Source organism: Neltuma alba, unplaced genomic scaffold (assembly GCF_004799145.2).
Source record: "Neltuma alba isolate B1F8T4 unplaced genomic scaffold, ASM479914v2 tig00010415_pilon, whole genome shotgun sequence".
NCBI classification, from domain to species: domain Eukaryota; kingdom Viridiplantae; phylum Streptophyta; class Magnoliopsida; order Fabales; family Fabaceae; genus Neltuma; species Neltuma alba.
In genome coordinates this window covers 1-21,384 of record NW_021635317.1, presented here as the reverse complement: position 1 = coordinate 21,384, position 21,384 = coordinate 1, and positions in this window count along the sequence as shown.

Genomic DNA, 21,384 nt, shown 5'->3' with positions numbered 1-21,384 from the left:
AAGCTTTTTGGATAAAATAGTTATTTTAAATTCTCAAATCAATCAATGAATAAATCTAGAGTTAACGTTTAATTTTCTACTAGAAGTTTTTGTTGAGATGTGAGTAGCAATATTGCCATGGAAGTTTACAAAACCCACTCCTAGAAAAAAGTTCTTTTAGATTGGTTAAAATGGCCATTTTACGACGGAGCCACACTCAAGATAGAAACAATAGGTTTTAAAAGTCTCCCATTTTTACACTTGTTTTATAACCTTGTACAAAGAAAAACCTTTTAGATAATCTATTTTGCCAAGTGTATCTATTTGAAATTTTGTAAGAAAAAAGGTCTACTTATTAGATTGACTACATTTGTCATAGCAAGTCTACAAAGTAGAACTTTTTTTAATTTATTTTCTTTCATATACTGCTAGTTGTTCCCATACCATGTGTCTTTTCAAAGTTTACTTCTTTTGCTTGCTTGGTCTATTTGCTACCTCCAAAGGAGTTAAATGATTTTGGAGTGTTAGATTTATAGATGTAATTTAACCCAAAGTTTACTTGAAGGTAAAGGCTAATTCTTTTTGCAAGGATTGGTGAAATCAAACATCGCAATTCTTGAAAAAGATCAACATGCATCCAAGACCTAGAAAATTATAGCCTTTGAACTTATAACCATACATGGAGCCAAAACATGTCAAATGTGACCATATTACATGACATTAGGCTTAGAAAATCAAACTTTGGAAAATCACTTTCTTGGGTTACTATTCATTTGGTAACCCAAAAATTTTAGGCAACTTTGAAAATTCATAACTAATTCTAGAAATATCAAAATGATGTCATTCCAAGTTCTATTTAAAACTCTTTCATTCCTACATAGGAAAAATATTCATTGGTCCATTTTTTTTTACTAATCAGGCTCCATATTTCATGTAAAATATACTACTCATATAGGTAAATTTTTAATTTCCAGCTATTTACAATAACTTCAAAAATTTATAACTTTCTACACATAGCTCCAAATTAAGTGGTTTATCACTCTATTTAAAGCTTGAAATGGGAACTTCAAGCTTAGCAAATCTCATGGCCATATTCCATCATTTGGTCAGTAGAGTCACAATCACAAAGCCATGATCTTACCAGCATTATTAAACCTTTTAAATGCTTTGTCTTGAAGAGTTATAGCTGTGGCCATGCAATTTACTAATTATCATTCATGCTATCATGTTTCAGGCATAATCATACTTCTCAAGGGGTAAGAACATAGTCTTTTATAAATATCCATCAGTGTTATACAAATACATAACACTACTCAAAATTCATAATTACACATCATAAACCATAACATAATCCATATCAAAGTATACTATTTCATGTAAATTCTTCCTATGCCTCAATATTCTTTCCTTTTTCCCTTAATGGATTAGCCCCAAATGGTGTCACTAGATAAAGAAAGGAATGGGATTTCAAAGAAATTCTATTAGCAAAGAACAAAAATAGTAATGCTTATAATGTGAGGTATATCATGCTACGTGTCAATTAATAACTTTATGGATTCCCTAACAAAATCATGCTATGGAAAGGGAGCACATAAACATACCATTTAGTAACTCAACTATGCACATATTCAAGGCATAAAATGCAAGGAGTTTAATGCATTACAACCTAGCTAATACAACTATATCGTGGCATAGAAACACATAGAAAGCAACCAATGCAACTTAACATCAAAATTGTTACTTCTTGCTACCTTGTTCAAACTCTTACTTTTTGCTTTCTTTCCCTTAGCCTTGAAACTCCTTTTGCCATAACTCCTATCAATTACACAAAAAGGCAATTCAAATCTCAACTTAAATAATATCAATGAATTGACTTGATATAAACTCTAATCCTTATCTTTGATTTTAGGGTTTTTGTATGATTTTTCTTAACATAACTCCCATACATTTTTTGCACATCTTGATAATTTGAGCCCTCAAAATGGGGGATATAGGCAGTGTAGTAGACGTAGAGACGGAACAACTTTTGAACTGAAACCTAGATAGGGATTAGATTGTCATTTTCAAAATATTCGGTCAAGAAAGGATAGATTGGAAAATTATGCCCAAAACTCCTAAAAATTCTCAGAAAATCATGAAAAATAGATCAGAGTGTCTAGAACAGTGATTGAGGCCTTAGAGGTGTTAATAGAGTGGAAATAAATTATTATAGAATTTTCTACACTTAGGGTATTTTTGGCTAAAAAGTGTAAAGTTAGCCAAAATTAATTATTTAAAATATACAGAGACATTAATAATTTTGTAAACAAATATTGAAAAAAAATTATTTGAGCATTATCATAAATTATAAAATTATTTTCAATCTCAGAAGGCAAAAAGGTTAGCTTTAGAACATTGATTTTATGGAAACTTGAATTTAAAAAGTTGTAGGGCGAAATTAAATCTGAGAAAAATCATGGGATTTCCCTACAACAAAAGGGAGTTATTGACACACAAGGATGAATTTTCGAGGACACTAGATTGGATGGGATCTAGAAAAAATTCATCCGGAACAGTGGGATTACTCAGTAAAATGTTGGGAAGCTTTGTGAGATAAATTTTTCTCCTTATTTTCTGTTGCAATATGTTTCCATTTTTTATGCCCAGGACATGGAGGGAATTTTGTGAATTGTTTGTTGAAAGATGATTAAAACATTAAGTTAAATCACATTATTAAAAACCCTCTTGCACATATGGCATCATTAGGTTAAAAGAGGAATTAAATAATGTAAATTGATCACATGGAAGAAGCCCTTAGGACGCTTGGCTTTATCAAGGAGAAGATGGCATGAGTTTAGGACATGTGGACTTGGGAATAACACATTTTCCCAAAAGCGAAATGTGTAAAGTAGTGGCAAAAAAATTGTCTATAAATACCCTCAAATTTCCTTCACATTTCTGCTAAAGAGAGACCTTAGAGTAGGAAGATTTGGCTCTTCAATTCCAAGAGAGAGAAATAAAGAAAGGCAAGAATACTCAGGGAAGTTTAAGAGATCACTCAAGGTGAGCTTTAATTTCTCTCATGGAATTAATTTGCCATTGTTAAAGCTTGTTTGGGATGGTTTTGTATAGGTTTGGATGATTAAAATTCTAGAGGAAATGCTGCCAAAATTTTGAAAAAGCAAGGGATGATTGATTTGGAATTGGAACGAGAATTAAGACTTAGAAAGGAGTAGAGAATTATTGTTTATGCATGATTGTTGAAAGAAATCCAACTCCCTATACCCCTATCCATGTTTTAGCCAAGCTTAAGTGAGCAGGTTAGGGTTTGATTCAAATGGAATTGATGCTTGCATTATGTTTAAATGATGAAATTGTGTAGGAAAACACCAATGAAAAGTGTTTAGAAGCATTAGAATTAAAAATAGAATTTAGATATGCTAAGCCTACCTTTTGGCCAAGAGAATTCCTATAGGAAGGGATTAAATTTTGATATATGAACTCTACATGCAAAATTGTGTAGGAAAAGCCTAAGAAAGTTAGCAAAATAAGGATGAAATAATGACCCCAAAAATTAAAGAAAAGGGTTAAGGGAATGTGATAGCATTTTAAGTTGAATGGGATTGTAATAAGGAATGCCCTTTGTGCATGATTAATGGGCATCAAGCAAGGGCAAGAGGGGAGTCAAGAGGAGAAATAAAAGAACAAGAAATCAAGTTCAACAAGAGGTAGCATAGAACTTACAATTTAATATTGACTTGCATTATTTGTTTGCTATGTATTGCTATGCCATGTTGTTAGTAGAGCTAGTTAGTTGTTATTGTTCTATACTCCTTGCATGTTATGCCTTGGCTATATGCATTATTGAGTTGTGCAAAAGGGTAACATGTTGCTTCCTTTTCATGGCATGTGTATCAAGAGATAGCATGTTAATAGAAGGAATCATATAGCATGATTTGCTTGTTGACATTGTGATTATGACTCTTTGCTACTAAGATTTTCATGAAATCTTACCCCCATTATGGTTAAATCTAGACCACCTAGGGGCTGCAAATGCAAAAGGAAAAGGAAAGGAAGTGTCTATGGCATGAGGGATTACTTATTGTGATATGTTATTATATGGCTTTGAACCTTTCTATCAGAAAGTATGTAAATCTGTACTAGATATCGATGTATGATTTAACTATGATGTAATTAATGCTAAAATATGCTTGGATAAGATGCAGTAGAATTTGGTCCAAAAACAAGAATGGAGTAAAAAAGAGATAAAAATATCCCTAAAACTACCAAATTTGGTGATCATGAATTTCTGAGCAATTAGTAAGGTCTAGCCATAAATTTCGATAGACTTATAGATCTTATTTTTATCTTTAAAATGAGTGGTAGAACATTAAAATTAGAATTTTTTTGCAAAAATTAATGCCTTTCCAAAATTAGGCATAAATTTTAAAAAAATTGGAAAGATACCCATATAAACAGTAAATGTTTAGAACACATTTGGGCAAGAGTGAGAAGGTGGAGAGACCAGTGATTATATTCTCTTTCTAAACAATCCAGAGAGCTTCAAATAGAATTGGAACTACTCAATTTAAATTTAAGTTAATTTTAGGTTTTCTTTGAATAGTAACCCGAGAACAAGAATTTTGAAACTTGAGTTTTAGCAACTTAAAGACCCAATAAGTAGTTCCAATTGCTTCTATTTGATGTGTTAAAGGGTTTAAAAATAAAGTATTACATTTTTCATACATGATTTTTCATGTAGAATCCATATTTAAACTTAGATTCATTAAATTCTATCTCTTTCCCCTAGATTTCATGTTCATCGAGATATAGGGTTTTTAGGTTTAAAATTTCATTTTCAATTTTAATGCTTCTAACCACATTTTTTCAACATGATTCCCACGATTTCATCCTCTAAACTCATTAGAGGCATCCAATTAACATGAATCAAACCCTAGCCTCATGATCTATGCTTGGCTAAAACACATTTAAGGGTAACAACTTGAAATTCTTTCATAAATCAAGTTGCAACACAAGTTTCCAACCATTTTATATCCTCTAATTCCTATGCCATCTTTTAATAATTCATATCTAATTATGTGGAATTTAGGGAAGCAAGATTTCATAAGGTTCTTAGCCATTTCTCTCCATTAAAATTGAATCCAAGTCAATCACTAATCAAGCTAATTAAACCCTTAATGAAAGCCTTAACTTACCTCGGATGATTGCTTAAGTTTAGTCAAGTTTCCTTGCACTTCCTCTTCTTCCTCTTCTTTTTTGTTTTCTTAGTTGCTAGAGCAAAAGCTTCTCTCCCTTGTTTCTCTATTTTTGGCCAAATTATGTGTTGGTGGGAGGTATTTATAAACTCAAATTTTGCCATTATTTCCCACCTTTTTTGCTTGAAAAATCTTAAAATTCCATGTCTTGGCTCTTAATCATGTCTTCTTCCTTAAGATGAAGCCAAGTGTCTTCTTACAAACAATAATTCACTTTGACTAATTTTTCCCTAATTAGTCAAAAATACCTGTAATTACCAAAAATTCTCTAATAATTTTTTTTTCCTGTTTTCATCTTTTGGGTCTCAAATACTATTTTAGATACTTTATTTTATTTTTCATGAATTTTGGGCATAGTTTCTAATACTGTCCTTCCTTGACCAAAACTTTTCAAAATGAAAATTCTGTCCTTACCAAGTTTTCACTTGAAAAATTGTTTTGTCTTTACCTCTACTATTTCATAGCCCTTAGTCAGTTCTAAATTCCTCATTTGACAAGTTACAATTAAAAGGGTGTGACCAAAATTACCCAAGCCATCTCAATTTAGGGATGAAGCAACCAAGCAAAAGTAAAACCTTAGAAAAAACAAAAGATAACAACCCAACTAGCTATTATATTCCAGACATATTTCCAATAATATTTTAAAAAATAACAAACAGTAATTGTCATATCCCACTAATTTTAACCTTGAGAATGTGAATAATAAATTAGATAGAGAGTCAAGTAGTAAAGTAGATTCAAACTTGGAACAAGTTTTGAATTGAGATTTGACCCCTGACCGGATTGACATTTTTGAAATTATCGATCCTAAAAGGGCAAAATGAAAAAATTGAATTAAAATTCCAAAAAATTTCCATAAAATCATAAAAACGTAGATTAGAGAGTTTAAAACCATATTTAAGGCTTTGGAAGTGAAATTAGCATAAAAATAATTTATTATGAAATTTTCTATTAATAGAGGTTTTTCCGAGTAAAACAGTAGAAAATCAGATAGGAACAATTATTTTAAATATGTAGAGGTCTCCATAATTCTAAAACAAATAGGAGAAAATTATTTGGAGGTTTATGTGGGATTATAAAATTATTGTCAGGCTATAGAAGTAAAGGGATTAATTTTAGAATAGTTATTGTCGAAATCTTATCAGTAAGACTCAATATTGGAGAAAATTCAATACAAGTAGTTAGAGGGTGAGATAAATTCCAAAACATTTCAAGGGACCTTCCTATATTAAAAGAAGATTTGTGATGGGTAGAAATAAATTTTTGGAGGTCCAAAATTATTATTGAAAATTAGACAAGAATTTTAGCCGATATGGCAAAATCGGATTGAGAAATGTTGGGAATCAAAAGGTAACATTTCTTCCTTCTTTATCCAGCTTATTAGGCGTGAAATTGAGCTAGGAATATCTAGAAATTTTGCGGCCCAAGTGACCCAAGTGATTAAGGATTAACATAATGGAAAATTGATCATATTGTTAGCCTAAACATATGATTACATGGGACACCTGGCTGCTTGAAATTTTCACAACACATGAGGTGGACACATAGGCTTGGAGCAGCAGATTTTTATGGGACACTTAAAAGGCATGGCGGCTGAAACTTATGCCTATAAATACCCCCTCCCAAGCCTTTAATTTTGGCCATTTTGGCACCTTAAAGGGGAAAGGTTTTACTATAGGAAAATTGGTCTTAAGGAGTAAGGAACCACACTAAAATTAGTCAGGAATTATCAAGCAAAGATTAAGGATTAATCAGGTATGTAAAAGCTTCTTCTTGGCTATGGTTTTAGCTTGTTTTAGGTAGAGTTTGGTCACAAAACTCCTAAGGTATCATGCTGTCCAATTTTCAAAATCATGAGGAATGATTAGGGAAGGATAGAAACTATGATTAAGAACTTGCTTGCTTGGTTGATGTTTTAATTGATTTTGGAAGAAACTCCAAATTCCTTAAGTTAGGGAAGCAATTTGACCAAGCTTAGTTCTTTGGGTCAGAGTTTGTTTTATATTATTTTGATAATTGTAATGAGTTTAGAATGTGATTTTGTGTGAAAAAATACCAAGAGAAAGTGTTTGAAAGCATCGAAATCAAAAATAGAATTTCTAACCTTAATATATATACACTATTTAGCTAAGGGCTCTTCTATAAGGAAGAGTTTGATTTTGATAAAGCCAAGTTGTTATTTGAATTATGCATAAAAAATTATGTAGTAATGGCCCTTGAGACTTGTCAAAAAAAAAAATTAAAGTCAAAAGTCAAAGAAAAGGGGGGTTACAGAGTCATCTTGATACCTAATGGTATTTTATATGGTACTATTGATAACATGGCATATATTTATGCGTGAATTGGTAGGCATTGATGAAAAGGACAAAGAGGAGCAAGAAGGAAGGGAATACGCTGAAAGCTTTGAACAATAAAGAGGTAGTAATGAACTTGCAATTTGAATGCTATCTTGCTTTGCTTGGTTTGCTGTATGTTCCTTGATTTTTCTATACCATGATATGGTATAGGTAGATATGATAATGATATGGTATAGGTAGATGGATGATAATGTGATTAACTCCATGCATAATATGCCTTGGCTTTATACAATGTTGAGTAGATTGAATGGTATATTTACTTACTCCCTTTTCATGGCATAAAAAGCATGTCAATGTGCATGACATTTGGTTAGTGACATATGGCGTCCTTGCATTGCATGTCTAGTATGATCATTGTGGTTCTTGCTACTAAGATTTCTATAAAATCTCACTCCTTCCATGTTTAATTAATCAACAATCTACGAGTTGGAACATCCAAGGAGAAGGGCAAGGAGATCATGATGGAATGAGGATTGGCTATGCTTATTTTATTCATGATTTTATATGAACTTTATTATGTAAATTTATAATAATTTATGTTTGGAATTTTGATACTTGTATTATTAACCTTGGTAGTTGTAATGGACTAGAAATATGGTGTTTAAACATGTGACATGTGAATGAAAAAATTATATAATGCCAAGGACAAAGAATAACCAAGAAAAGTTATGAAAATAGTGTGAAATAGCCCTTTTAATGGTCAAATTTCATGCCAATGTGATTTTGGACAAATGAATGAATTTTGGCCTAAACTTGGCAAACTTATAAAACATATTTTTATCTTTAAAAAAAGTGGTAATTCACCAAAATTAGAGTTTTATACACAAAGTTATGCTTATCAAGTTATGCTTATCCAAATTTAGGCATAAATTCTAGAAAATTGAAAATTTACCATATGAACAGCCCTACTTTGCGTGAATTCTGGGAATGATTAATAAAGGATTGATACTAGAGAGCATTTTTCCTCTAAAGATCATGTTAAGAGCTTTAAGGAGAACTTAGAACCACCTTATTTCAATTTTTTTAGAATTAGTTATGATTTTCAAACTTTGGCCTTGGTTTAGCGTTACATGAATAGTAATCCGAATTTGATGAATTTTAAATATGGAATTTTACTAACTTAAGGCCATAAGAAGTGGCTCCAATTGGTTCTATTTGAAAGATTGTATGGTCTAAAAAGAAGATGTTATAGTGATAAGCATATAGTCAAACTACAAGCCATTTTAAGTTTATAAAACCATGCTTTCAAGTGCGTGAAATTAGTTGTTGAGTAATCAGAGGAGGCCAACAATAAACACATAAAAGTCAATGTCAGGGCTTAAGATTCAAGCTTTACAGTTGAAGGAATGATTTGTCTAAGCTGAGAAAGAGCCAAACATGGTCTATGTTAAAAGCATGGCTTAGATCCCTCAACAGCGACGGTAATGATAAAGATCTTGCATAGAAAAAAAAAAGATGAGGATTAGGGCTTATCACAAGTAGCTTAAGGAGGAAAAAAAATAGTATTAATAAATGGAGCATCTTAAATTTTTGATCTAGAAGTATTAGAATTAGTCTGAAATAGGTAGTCTATAAGACCTCTTTTTCAGGAATTTTAAAAGTTTTCTAGAAGGACGAGCGGATTCTTAGGAACTAAATTACAAAGTAAGAGTTTTCTGAAATCATGAGATAGGCAAGTTAGAGAGTCTGATAAAGTTTAAAGGGCTCAAGTAAGAGAATTAGATATGATTATGAGCTAAAGGTTGTGCTTGGAACCTCAATGAGATTATTCTTGAGACTAAACCTAAGCAGAGGTCTAATTATAAATTTTAAAAGTTTCAAGCCAAAAAGGGCAGTGATGGAAACTATGCCCAAAAATCCTAGAAAAATTTCAAAAAATTCTAAAAAAATGAGAAATGAGGTTTTAAGACCCGTATGGGGTTAAAAATGGTGAAAATACTCCTAGACCAAATTGATAAAATTCCTAGGGTTTTGGCTAATTATAAATATTAGCTGAAATTGAATTATTTAAAAAATAAGGAGGTCTTAGATAATTGGAAAAAAAATTAGAAATAATACTTGAGAAAATATCACAAATTTTAAAAATAACTTCGTTCCTAGAAAGCAAAGAGGTTGGCATTACCAAATTTAAAGCCTATTTATATAATATCTGGGGAAGTCAAAATAAATTGTCTAGAGGTTAAATTTGGACTTAAAAAGAAATTAGAGAAATTCTTCATGATGAAAAGATAGTATTGGTACCTAGAGACAGATTCTCGAAGTCATGAACTGGTAGAAAGAATTCGGTCAAGTTTACTCTGAAATAAATATTTTTACATGTTTTTAATGGAAGAATAAGGGGAAAAGTATCACTTCCTCTTTAGGCATGTTATATAATACCATGTGCAGTTAATTATGATAAAAGAAGGGTGCCAGAGCATATCCCTATTTTAAGGAAAATTTGATGAGGGGACATCAATGGAATAATACATTTCGTTAAGGGTTAAGTATGAAAGAATGGAATTAAGTAATAAAATATCATACTTTCTTCACATGTGTGATAGACGACATATGATGTGTCCCATGAGGTGGCACTTTTATTTAATAAAGGGGACACCTAAGAGGGTTAGGTAGCAAGAATCAAGAAGATAAGGGATACATGGCCAAAGAGATTAAATGAGTAGCTAAGATTAAGACCTACACACATAAGATCAATGGCTAGGATTTAGGCAAAAATTTTATAAATACCACTCCCCCTATTTTATGCAAAGTTTTGGCCAAGCTAAGAGAAAAGAGGAGAAGAGACTGAAAATTGAAGAGGAACAAGGAGAAGAGAAATATAAAAAAAAACATGCAAGATCAAGCTCCAAAACAAGGTGTATTCATGATTTTTCATGTAGTTTCCATCAGCTTTGTTGTTATTGAGCTTGGTTATAGGTTTTGGTAGATTTTGGGAACTCCTAAGGGTACATATTGTATGAAATTTATAAGTTAAGGGAAGAATAAAATTGAAGTTAGAATAATGTTCAAAGGCTTGAAAGGAATAAGAATCAGATGATTTTGTGATGAGTTGGTAAGAAAACCAACTTCTCCCTAACTTTTAAACAATTTTAGCCAAACTTAGGGTTTATTTTAGGGTTAGATTTGATGAATTTTACGCTTTCAATGTATTTAAAATGAAAAATTGTGTGCGGTAAAGGTGAGAAAGCAATTTGGAAGTATTAGAATCAAAAATAGAATTTTGAATCCAAAAACCCTATGTGTTTGACCAAAACTGCTTCTAGGGGAAGGAGTTGGATTTTGATAGTTTTAAGTTTGGAAATGAATTATATATGCAAAATTATGGGGGAATATTATAGGGGATTAATTTTAGAAAGATTAGAAATCAAGCTTAAAAGTTAATATAGTTCAAAGTAAACAAAATGTTGAAGTTTGTTACCATAGCTCTAATAAATAAATGGCAATAATGTGATGATACATTTAGGGTCATATGACATTAAGGAAGAGAAATGAGTAGGTTGATCAAACAACCTAAATGGTTGGAGGCAAAGGGAATAAAGAGAGAACTTAATATTACATTGTAGTAAATTTACCCTATTTGTGTGCTTGAGATAGATGTTGAGTGTTGATTTTGCTTAGTGATACTTTGACATATGCATGATGAAATGTTGTTCTATTTCTTGTACAATTCATGCCCATGTATGTATGAAATATTGGGCATAAAAGCATAGAATTTTACAAGCATGAAAGCATGTCATTTTAATGCCAAGTGTCACATCCTACTTTTAATGTCACATCCAGCATTATGATAATTAGAGATAAGAAATATTCTCAAATTATTGAGGATTAAAAATAATAAGGAAAAGTCAAAGAATTTTGGTGGAAAATAATTACAGTAATTTTCCAAGCCAATTATAGGAAATTGACTAATTAAAGAAAATTGGTCAAATGTAAATAAGGAAAAATATTTTTGAGCCATGGAAAATTAAGGAAAATAGGGATAATATCCTTTGAGAGTTATATGAAATTATAAAGTTGGTTTTATGACCAAATTACTCTTAGAGAAATTATAAGAGAATTTAAGGGTGATTTAGGCTAATTGAGGGATTTTATTTGGAAAATTCCAAATAAATATTTTAAGAGGAATAAAATTCTAAGAAAATTCATATGAGATCCCAAGGAATTATAAGGAATTATGGAATTAAATAGAAATCCTCAAGTGTCCAAGATTTTTCCAAATAAATGTGAAAAGTGGAAAAATCCCTAAAGAGAAGGAAATTAATTTTCCTTTTTATTTAAATATTAGGAAATTAATTTTGAGACAAAGAGGGCAATTTGGGAAGATAATAATGAGGAGAATAAATTAAGGATCTGACAGAAAATAATTACAGAGACTAAGTTACTGTAATTATAGAAAAGAAGTTAAACTCAGAGCCTAAAGTATACCGATAAAGCAAGATTGGTGTCTTGCAAATCCAAGGGATCCTAATGAGCCAAGTGTCAAGCTCTTGAAGGAGAAGATTTGAATTAGCCAAGTGTCATTCCATAAATGGAGAGGATCTTGACTTTAGTAATTAGTTTCATTTGGAATTATGTTAATTAGGAAAGAGGAATCAAGACTTAGTAGGGTAATGACACTTGAACTATCATTAAAGAAGGTGGTTGGGATATTTTGAAGCATTAATCAAGCTCTTCTCTCCCCATTTTCAGATGTTCAAGTCGTGCAAGGGAGAAAATAGGAGAAAAAGAGAGAGTTTGAGAGAAAACAAGAAGAAAGGGAGCACCCTTGGTCATTCAAGCAAGTTGCAAGGTTAGATCTTGGTACTAGAGGTGTTCTTACTTTGTTTTCTTTCATTTTTATGGTTTAAAATCTGTCTCTTCCCTCTCTTAATGTGGACCAAACTGATTAATAAAAAGGGGAAAGAAGTTTTGATCACAACACTTGCTAAGACACAACAACACAAGCTAGATCCTAGTGTTGGCAAGTGAGTTTAAGTGATTTTAAAGCATTTTTCATGGTTGTTTTTGTGAGAGTTATTTTCGGCCAAGTGAAGAACTGGACCCTAGGATGAGCTTTTCATTGTTTTAAGGCTTCCATGATGCTTAAAATGAGGAATAGTGTAGGGTAGACTAGAAGAAACAAGTGTTAGAAGCTTAAAAGCAAAGCTGAAAATTTTGGGTCAAAACCTCTAGTGGTTCGGTCAAGGTGTCGCTGGAAGAAGCAAATTTATTTTCATAAATCTAAGCCCATTTTTGGAATCTACATGAAAATCCATGTAGGAACAAGTTAAGGAGTGATTTTTAGGGTTAAAGAGAACCAAATCTAAAACTAGTGAACAAAGGAGGGAACTTTATGGTTCAAGAATCATTTTGATGTATGTTCTTACTTTTTCATGGTTGGATAATGATTCTTGCTGCCATTTTTGTTGGATCACATGGTTAGGGTTTGATATTTGCCAAGGGAAAGAGGGGAAGGAAGAAAGGCTAAGACTTTTGGAACAAGGTAGTAAGTTAAACCTAGCTACTACCACTAACTAGCATTGTTGATTATTGTATGGTTAATTACTATTATTGTGGTTGAGCTTTCTTGATTGTTATATGGCTGCTCTTTATAGTATCTTGCTTTGGCCTTTGCATGTTTGAGTTTGCCAAATGATAAGCATGTTAGTTCACCAATAGTAGCTAATATGATCATGCATAATAATGATGCTTACTTGGTGTTATAGTTGGTTAATTTGCTACTGGGATTTTCAAAAATCTCATCCCCCAAAAATAATGTAACATTTTAGGACCTGAATCCTCCAAGGGGAAACTGCAGATTGAAGGTTGATTTGTGGAGTTTAGCCACAAAATTTCGTGATAATATTTTGGTCATGTAATATTAAACTAACAGTGCTGGAAGCACACTGACCCTGACCGGTTCACGTGACTTTTTGATTATGTTCCCGAATGCATTAAATTGTGAAATTTGGTATGATGAAAGATGACATCCTGAGCTTCAAATTGATAGCTAATACGTTAAAAATGGCCTAGTATACGATTTATAATGATTTTTCAAAGTTAATGGTCAGAATCTGGACATCAGGGTTTTTGGCAAATGGACAGTGTTGTTTTCTCAAAAACCTGACGCTTTCTCATAAAGAATTTGACAATGAGATTATTTTTCCTTGAAATAGGACTTAAAGATCTTTAAGTATAATTTTTAACCACCCCAATTGGATTTTTTTAGAATAAGTTATGAATTTTTGAAGTTGGGCCAGAAAAACTAGATTTTTACCCGATGAACAGTAAAAATCCGAAAATTAGCGTTTTTATGGTAAAAAGTGAACCCAAGACCATCCAATGTGGTCAAAAATGATTTTGAAAGGAACCTAAGTCAATATTATAGTAAGGTGTGACATTTAACCCCCTAAACTATGTATTTAGAAGTGTTACGGTTCAAGCAATTCACAAAGTAAGCCTGTGGATTGAAAACTTGCATTTGGTTCTCAGGCTACTGTTCACTGGTTAAATTCTAAATTTTCAGTCCAACTTTGAAAAATTATAACTAATTATAGAAAAATTGTATTGAGGTGGTTTAAAATTCTATTTGAAGGTCTTTCAATTTTCTACTAGGAAAAAGTATAAATCTAGCATTAACCCATGCCAATTCGTATAGTTTATTTGTTGAAATTTACTATTCATTTGGTAAAAACTATAATTTCTAGTTTCCCTGCCTTAACTTTGATCAAGCATAACTCTTAGCGCACACATCCATTTTATGTGATCTACCACTTTTTTTAAAACTTAGGATGTTTACTTTAAGAATACTAAATTTTATGGGCAGAATCAATCATTTGTCTCACTTCCATTCTGTCACTATTTTGTGACTCAATTAAGGATAACTTATTCCCCTTATTTGCATTAACAATTCATGATTAATTCTTTCCACGCATAGTACCATTCTATTCATGAATTAACCATTCCCATACAGCATCATAACCAATTATACATTCCATCATCATTATTTAACATCACAAAATATTAGTGGCATATTCATAACATACATTGGCATACAAAGAATACAACGCAATACAATAAGTTTATTCAATTCTTTTCCTCTTTCCTTGCTTTCACTTCATGCATTTTTTACCTGATCATTATCACCTATTATGGTTGGTTAAGGATGAGATTCGGGAGAATCTCAGTAGCAAACATTACCATTATGCATGCAAGATGGATATAAGTGTATGACATGCTTACTTGATCTAACTCATGCTCACTTATAACATATTTTCATGCTCAATGTTTCACATTAACATGTATGGCTAAGGAAACATCAATGAAAAAGAGCATCATGCTAGCATTACCATCTCATATCATCGTCAAACAACATAATGTACATCAATGCACAAGCATACATATCAAGGACACAAGAAAGGTAAGTTCACTACCTAGTAACCTTTAAGCTTTCTTCTTGCTCCTTTTACTTTCCAACCATCAAGATTGCTTGAATAAACTTGCCATTCCTCTTTCTTGGTGTCTCATAGCCCTAATTTCACAATATACAATAATAGGCAATCTATTAAGACCATGAAAAACCATTAACCATCTTAACTCTTAAACTTGTTCCTCTTTGACCTTAATTTTCACTTTCTTTTCCATAGCCTTTAAAATCATTCTCTTAGTCATGTCCCACTCAATTTTTTATGAGGAATCCAAATATAAGCTTGAATTTATCAAGATTTGACTCCTCCCATTTCTTACCTTGGCTGAATGATATGCCTTTAGGGTATAAAATTTTCATTTTCAATTCTAATTATTCTAAACTTATTTTTCACCTTTACCCCATACAATTTTTATTTTAAACTCATTGGAATCATCAAAATTATCAAAATCCAATCTTAAGGCATAGAACTCAGCCTAGCCAAAATGTTTCCTTAAGATACACAACCATGAAATTTAACTAATTTCAGTATAAAACCACTTGATTCTTGTTCCTTTCAAGTCTTTAAACATTATTCTAAGTTTCTAACATCAATTCCATCCTCCCGTACACTTAACAATTTTGTGCAGCATACATCCTTAGAGTTTCAAGCTCCCAAAAATCACTAAAATTCATAACCAAGCTCAACAACAAGTATAGTGAAAACTACATCAAAAACGATGAAAATACCTTGTTTTAGAGCTTGATCTTGCATGAGATCACTTTGTCATTATCTTCCTTCTTCTTTCTCTCTCTATAATTCATTTTGCAAGATTTTTTCCATGGTTTTTCATAGGCTTGGACGAAATGAGGGGAGGGGAGGGGTATATATAGAAAACAAGATTAAATCTTGGCCCCTTGATCTTATAAATAGGTGGCTTGATCTTAACTGTCCATTTTGCCTCTTTGTCTTGTGGTGACAAATGTCCTCATGACATTATTCTTACCTTATCTTGCTCACACCATGCTTACATCATCAAGCCACATGTCTTTAATCCAACTGTACATGTGTCTTGCATCCAACCGTACACGTGTCTTTTATTTAACCATACACTTGTCTCTTCTATATCCCTTCATGATTTTAGCATTAAAATAGGGAGGAAATTAATAAAAAATTCGTGCAAAATATAGTCTCTAGGCATTCCTTTACCTATCTTGCTATTATGCACCGTATCAGGTATTTTTTGGGTCCTGACTTACCTGAGACCACTAGGACATATTCTGGCACTCTTTTCTCATCTTAAATAAGTCCACATGATATTATATAACATGCCTAAAGAGGAAGTAATGCTCTTCTACTATTCTTCCATTAAAACAATTAATAATATTTATTTCAGAGTAAACTTGACGGAGTTCTTTCTATTGGTCTATGACTTCGAGCATATGTCTCTAGGTACCAATACTATGTATTTATCATAGGAAATTTCTCTAATTTTTCTTCAGTCAAAAGTCAACCTTTAGATAATTTACTTTGAATTTCTTTGGATAGTGTATAAATAGACTTTAAATTCTATTAAAACTAACCTTTTTCCTTTTTGGGGACAGAATTATTTCTAAAACTTGTGATAATTCCTCAAGTATTTTCTCCCATTTTTCTCCACTTATCTGAGGCCTCCCTATATTTTAAATAATTCAATTTTTGCTAATATTTAAAATTAGTCGAAACACTGGGAATTCCACAACCAGGGGTATTTTTGTCATTTTTAGCATTATACAAGCCTTTGGACCTTATTCCTATTTTTCTGAAATTTTTCTGAAGTATTCATGCCAACTTTCCATCTTTGTCCTTTTCAGCCTAAAATTTTACAAAATTTGTGTTTATGTCCCTACTCGGGTTTAGCCTTAGGAATCCTTTTATCAAGGTTCCTAGTACAACCTTTGGCCCTTAATTATCTCAACTTCTTATACTAGATCCTGGAGCTTCACATACAAGACCTAACATGTCATTTTCCATTTTCTGGGATTTTTTTTGGGATTTTTAGGCATAAGTTTCATTTTTACCCTTACTAGCCCGAAACTTCATAAAATTACAATTTTTTTCGGGTTCGGCTTAACCCCATAATTCACCTCATTGAGGCTTTAACATAACTTTTGGCCTCTATTCATCTCTATTTCTCACTCTTGGTCCTCAAAACTTCACTAGAGTCTCTAACTTTTTCTTTTCTCAATCCTTGAAAACTTTCCTTTTTCGATTTAATTCCTATGAATCCCTTTGCCCTTCTAGAGAACCTCGGGACTTCTGCCAAAAGGAGGTCTAGTAGCCTACCCATTTTAGAGTAATTCTGGTACTTGTAGGTCCAAAATTTGAGATGTTACACCGAGCATGTCATCCACAAAGCAATTGTCTTGCATACGTATGGGTAATTATTTGCTATTAAGATTCTCCTGAATCTCCCCCTCCCTTAACCAACTCTAATAGGTGTTAATAAGCAAGTAAAAGGATGCATGAGGTAAAAGCAAGGAAAAAAGGAAAAGAATTGAGGAAATATATAGTATTACATTGGGTAATCTGAATGCCAATCTATGATATAAATGTGCCACTAATGTTATGTGATGATAAATGATGATGATGGCATGTAAGACTGAGTTTGGTGATGTATGAGAATTGTAACATGCAAACTTTTAGGCCTAGAAGTACCAGAAATAACCTGGATTGAATAGGCTACTAGACAACTTTTGAGCAGAAGTCCCAAAGATGAGAAAGGAAGGCAAAACAGTTTCAGGAACTAAATTGCAAAGTAAAAGTTTTAAGAGGCTAAAGTGTAATCAAAGTTAGAGGCTCCAGTAAAGTCTCGAAGGCCCAGAGAGAGAAAAGAGACTAGATATAGGCCAAAGGTTAAGCTAGAAGCCTCAAAGAGAGGATTATATGAAGCTAAGTCCAAGCAGAGACTAAATCGTAAATTCAGAAAGTTATGACCAACAGAGATAAAAATGGAAGAGTACACAGAGAAGAGAGAATTCCAAGAAATTCCAAAAAATGAGAAATAATATTCTAAGGCTCTTCTGTGAAGAGAAAAGACTAAAATACCCCTGAGGCAGCTTCAATGGAATTTGTGAGGTTATTATCGGTAAAAAGTATACCATTTGAGGTAATTATTTAAAATAGCAAGAGACCTCAAAAATGTATACAAAAATGAGGTTAAATGGTTGAAAGGTTGTACTAATTTATAAAGTTAGTCCCGCAACCAAAAGGCCAGTGGAGTGGCTTTAATAAATTAAAGAGCCGGTTTTACCGATAAAAGGGCATTTTGGTAAATGAATTTTTATACAAGGCTTAAAGGGAGTGTTGTGGCCTAAGAAAATTCATAGATATTCTCTAGAATTAAAGGAATTTATGAAGCAAACAGAAGAACTTTCTGAGCTCCGAAAGGCCATAAAGGAAGCTGGAGAAACGTGGGCCAAGTAAATTCGGAGGAAACTTAGGAAACAAGTTTGATCCAATGGTTAGGATATAATCTCCCATCTCCTCCACCACTTTTATGACACTTGGCATCTTCTAGAAGGTTGAGGTAAGCATGATGCAAGAAGATGATGCAATGATGATGCAAAAGTCAACTTGAAGTTTCAAAATTGCCCTTACCCTTTCTATTAGCCACCAAGGGTATTTTGGTCCATTCAAGCCAAATTTTTTGCTATAAATAGGCACTCTCTCCCCTTCATATTTCAGCCAAGCAAGGATTTATAGGGGAAACTGTGCTGCTCTTGCATCTAGAGAGAGAAAGAGCTATTTCTAGTGAGAGAAAGTCCACCTAAGTTCAAGCTTCAAGATCAAGGTATGTGGTGGCTGTAGCATCTGATTTGATGCCTATTTCGAATTAGTTACTGTTCATATCTGATTCTGAAATTTTTTATGCTTAAATTACACTCTATGAGCTTTAAATCTATGGGCAGAACAATTCATTTGGATATGTGTACGATTTATGGTGATTTTTCAAAGTTAGGGTTTGAAATCTGGAAACAGTGTTGAACTTTTGGAAGAGTTTCAAGTTCCGTACAATTCCAGTATAGTTTAGCTTAGAATTGGTTCCTGAAACTATTTTTCCTTTAAATTTAACTTAAGGAGATTTCAGTGAGACTTGGAACCACTCAGTTTCGATTTTTATAGAATTAATTATGAATTTTTAAAGCTGAGCAAAAATTCTAGAGTTTCTGAGTGAACAGTACCCGCGAATCAAAATTTCCAGATTTGATATTCTTGAATCTAAGGCCATCTAAAGTAGTTCTAATTGTCAAGAAATAGATCATAAGGATGGGAAATGATGAGATTTATGTTAGGAAAGCTAGAAAGAAAACCCTAAGACTAAGAGAAAGGGTTGAGGTTCAAGAGAGATAGTCTTGAACTTTATGTAATCTAGTGGTCCTAATGGATTGTATGATCATTATGGTTATGTTTAGGACCTTTGGAACATCCAAGAAGATGTTTGGTGATGTTGACTGAATGCCCACATGGTTGGAAAGTCAAGGGAGTCAAAGGAAAAGTAAGAGGAAAGCTTGAGGTGCAAGGTAGTGAACTTACCTATTGTCATTGCTTGATGTTGTATGCTTGTGTGTTGCCATGTACATGTTATTAAATGTTATTGTGACATGTTTTAGCTGTTGTAATTGCTATTCATGATGAGTAGATTATGTCTCCATGGCCATGCATCAAGAAGTTAGCTTTGAGCATCCTAATATGTCACTAATTAACAAGAGAATAAACAAGTTACATGTAGTGCATTAGCATCCATCTAGCATGATTAATATGGTATTGTTTGCTACTGAGATTCCCCCGAATCTCACCCCTCCCTAATCAACCATTTAGGTCAATCATCAATAGGCAATAATGGCATGAGAAGCAAGGAGAAGAAAGTGGAGAATTGTTGATATTAATGAATGATTTATCATTCAATATGTAATTCTCCTATTATGTAATTATTGTTATGGATGTCAATGATACCATGTATTTAATTATAATGCTTATGGCATGTATAGAAATGTATGAGCATGAATGGGAAAGAGAAAGCCCATGTTATGTATGCCAACGAAATAAAAGAATTAAAGTAAAGAGATGTTAAGGGATAAAACGTATGTCCTAGAGCAGTGAGTTTGTAGCTCTAGTTTGACCTACCAAACAAAGGAGTCAAGTCACGGGATTTGGCAGACTCATAATACACATCCCAAGCTTTAAAACGAGAGGTAGATCACCTCAATTGGATGTGTACACAAGGAGATACAATTTCTAAAGTTGAAGCACAGAATCTAGAAGTTTCAGATTTTTGAAATGAGTAGTAATTCTTTGATTTAACTGTACGAATTGGGCAAGAATAAGTCCAATTGGATATTTTTCCCTTAAGAGTATCGAAATAGATTTTAGTAGAATTTTAGATCACCTCAACACAATTGTATGGAATTAGTTATGAATTTTTGAAGTTAGACTGTAATCTGGAAATTTAACAGTGAAATAGTAACCTGAGTAATTAATTAGAATTTTTAAATCCACGGGTTTATGTTATGATCTGCTTGAACCATAACGCTTACGAATGCGTGCTCTAAGGGTTTAAAGACAGACGTTTCAAGAATTAATTATTGATTGAGTATATTCTTTTATGTCTTTTCACATCATCTTCAGGACTTTTGTCATAGTTAATAGCTCTTTTAGTGATAATTGTGCTTAATTTAGATTAAAAGTCTTTGCTTTGCGTTAGTGTCTTTTTTATGATAAAATTATCATAATTGGTTATTAATTGTATTCGATTATTTCTAGCACAATTCAAATTATTGCATTTATTATAGGAAACTTAAGAATTAGACCCATGATTGGAGACTTATGAATTACACAACACAAGACTCAGAGTATTGATTATGGAACTGTTCAACACGGCTAAGGAAATTATGTGCCACGGTGCAATTGGAAGATATGCATTAATGTCGTCTCAGGATGTCTTTACTACAGCCACCAGTTATCTTTATCGTGAGAACCTCACATATTTTGATGAAGCTTCTCTTGGAAACCTTCATCGCGGCAAACATTTCCCGTAGCTGCAACAAAGTCCTTATATCAATAACCCATATCTAGATCCTAATTGCAAGATTAGCCTACTGTCACATCCGTAATATGACAACTAGGGATAAGGATATTCCTAAATATTTAAAGGCCAAAAATGACGAGGAAAAAGAAGAGTTTTGGTGGAAAATAATTATTATAGTTTTCCAAGCCATTATGAAAAGTTTGACTAATTAAGGAAAATTGGTCAAAATAATTATGAAAAAATACTTTCAAAGCCTCAGAAAAATTAAGAAAATAAGGACAAAGGTTTGTTGGGGAATTATATGGGATTATCAAATTGGTTTTATGACCAAACTGCCCCTA